Source organism: Otolemur garnettii, unplaced genomic scaffold (assembly GCF_000181295.1).
Source record: "Otolemur garnettii isolate 467f Iridium unplaced genomic scaffold, OtoGar3 scaffold00043, whole genome shotgun sequence".
NCBI classification, from domain to species: Eukaryota; Metazoa; Chordata; class Mammalia; order Primates; family Galagidae; genus Otolemur; species Otolemur garnettii.
In genome coordinates, this window is record NW_003852438.1 from 7,543,173 (window position 1) to 7,546,441 (window position 3,269).

The following is a 3,269-nucleotide window of genomic DNA, read 5'->3' on the forward strand; positions in this document are numbered from 1 at the left end:
CTCACTTTATCACACTCAGCATCACAGCTCACAGCAACCTCCAGCTCTTGGGCTTAGATGATTCTCTTACCTCAGCCTCCCAAGTAGCTGGGACTATAGGCGCCCACCACAGCGCCCAGCTATTTTTTTGTTGCAGTTTGGCCTGGGCCAGGTTTGAACCCACCACCCTTGGTATATGTGGTTGGCACCCTACTCACTGAGCCACAGGCGCTGCCCCAAGAGAACTAATTAATAAATAAATACAGATACTGAGGCAGGATTGCTTGAACCCAGATGTTTTAGACCAGCCTAGTCAATATTGTGAGGCCGCATATCTACACAAAATAAAAAAGTTAGCTAGGTGTGGTGGCACATGCCTGTAGTCCTACCAACTCAGGAGGCTGGGAGACAGAGTATGACCCTGTCTCAAAAAAAAAAAAACAAACAAACCAAACATGTTATACAATCTCAGGGGGATATAAACATAGAAATGTTCACTGAGATAGGAGGGAGGAGTCAAAGATGACTTTACTGAAAAAATGATATTTGAACTACCTCTTAGACTTTGAGTGGAAAAGTATGAGTAGATAAAAGAATGGATTCATCAAGTAGATGGTAGAAAAGAGCTGGGAAAGCCCTGTGCTGAGGTACAGGATCATAAGGCATGTCTGGGAATCACAGGTATGCCCATGGGACCTGATTGATTTTTCTGGAAAATTGTTTGTTGAGGGAAATACTGTGTTCTGAGTACTGAATAAGATAAGATAGTCCCAGCCCCTCATGACCTGCAAGATCTAATAGGACACACAGATGTGTAAAGACTGAAAAGACAGTAAAAAGGACTACAATAGAGACATGGATCAGGCCAGGAGAGAGCAAAAGAAGTAGTGACAGTTTCTTTCTTTTTTTTTTTGAGACAGAGTCTCACTGGGATTATAGGCATGAGCCCCACCTCACCGGGCCCACCACAATGCCCAGCTATTGTTTGTTGTAGTTGTAATTGTTGTTTAGCTGGCCCAGCCGGGTTCCTGCCAGCCCTGGTGTATATGGGTGGTGCCATAACCACTGCTATGGGTGCCGAGACTGCCTTTTTTTTTTTTTTTTTTTTGAGACAGAGCCTCACTTTTTCTCCAAGGCATCATAGCTCACAGCAACCTCAACTCTTGGATTTATAAGCGATTCTCTTGCCTTAGCCTCCCCAGTAGTTGGGACTAAAGGTGTTGCCACCATGCCTGGCTATTTGTTGTTGTCATTGTTGTTTACCAGGTGTGGTCCAGGTTGGAACACACCAGCCTTGGTACATATGGCCGGTACCTTAACCACTGAGCTATTGGCACCTAGCCGTCTTTGTCTTCTTGAACAGGCCAGGCTGGAATGTTCCACATGCTGGATTTGTGAAATAGCACCTCGTGCCTTGGCACAGTGGTTATGGCATCCGCCACACATACTGAGGTTGGCAGGTTGCATCCCAGCCCAGGCCAGCTAAACAACGACAACTGCAACAAAAAATAGCTGGGCGTTGTGGCAGGCGCCTGTAGTCCCAGCTACTTGGGAGGCTGAGGCAAGAGAATGGCTTAAGCCCAAGAGTTGGAGGTTGCTGTGAGCTGTGACTCCACATCACTCTACCGAGGGTAACATAATGAGACCCTGTCTCAAAAAAAAAAAGAAAATCTTGTATTGTGTTAGTGTTTAATTTGTTCCTTTATCCTCTGTAAATTTCTTAAAAATTACAAATGTAAATCTAACGGATTGATTAGAATAAGTACTTTTTTTTTTTTCTGTTTTTGAGACAGAGCCTCAAGCTGAGCCCCCTGGGTAGAATGCCCTGGCTTCACTGCTCACAGCAACCTCCAACTCCTGGGCTCAAGCAGTCTCCGGCCTCTGCCTCCCAAGTAGCTGGGATTACAGGCGCCTGCCACAGCGCCCAGCTATTTTTTGGTTGCAGCCATTATTGTTTGGCCGGCCGGACTGGATTTGAACCTGCCACCTTAGGTGTATGTGGCTGGCGCCTTAGCGGCTTGAGCCACAGGTGCCGAGCCTAGAATAAGTACTTTTGACAGGAATACTTTATAGATGCTGTGTATTTACTGCATCATATCAAGGACCACATAATGTGAAGGTTGTTTTACAATGAATGATGCAAAGTTTAATCACTTATGAACCTGAGTCAGGAGATGATTGCCAAATCTCTCCATTTGAAGTTACTTTTTTTTTTTTTGAGACAGAGTCTTACTGTGTTGCTCTCAGTAGAGAGCCGTGGCATCATGGCTCACAGCAACTTCAAACTCTTGGGCTCAAGCGATTTTCTTGCCTCAGCCTCCGGAGTATCTGGGATCACAGGCGCCTGCCAACCAACCGTTTGATTTGCAAATAATCTGTGTGGAGAAATCTGGTACCATGATAACATCCTGTTCTCTGGCAATATTTCTCTTAAAGAGAAAGTAATTAGTCTTAAGTAATGAGTCATGACACTTGCCTAAATCAGTTATTTCATTCTGAGTTGCAAAATGGTGATTTTCTAACTCATTCTTTCTACATTAGATGGAACACTTTAAAAAAGAGCTGCCCCTAGGGGTGGTACCTGTGGCTCAAAGGAGTAGGGAGCTGGCCCCATATGCCGGATGTGGCGGGTTCAAACCCAGCCCTGGCCAAAAAACGCAAAAATAAATAAATAAATAAATAAACATTTTAAAAAAAGTCTTTTTAAAAAAAGAGCTTTCCTTTGGCGATTATAGATGAACTATAAAGGTCTTCCTAAAAAGGGAAGGTGAATACTTAATTCTTTTTAGTTACCAATTTTCAGTGTAAAGAGTTAGGGTAATATTAACCCCCTACTTAGCAAATTAGGTTCCCCCGCCTTTTGAGTATCACTATAGTATACTGGGTTTTTGTCCCATCTCATCCTCTCCCCAACTATCCCTTTTCCTACTCTTCACTTTTTGCTCCATGGCGACTGCCACCTTTCTCCGCACTTAACGCCTGAGCTTTCCAGCTCGTCCGCTAGGGGCCAGTGATTTACTCCCCGCCCCCATCCTGTCTCTCTATCACACCTTTCGCGGTTTGCTAGCAGCCGTTGTCTCACTGGTACTGACGCTGTCCACCGAGCCGCTCTAGGCTGTAGGGAGGCCGTCCGCATTGCGTGGGGAAGGTTTGGACGACGCAGTCGCCTCGCCGGCCCCCGGGGCGGTTAGCGCTTCCGGGGTCGAAGGGTGCGCGGGGTTGAAAGCGGGCCGCTCCGCCCCGTCCCCCTCCCAGACCAGCAGAGGCAGCAGACGAGGAATCCTAAGGTG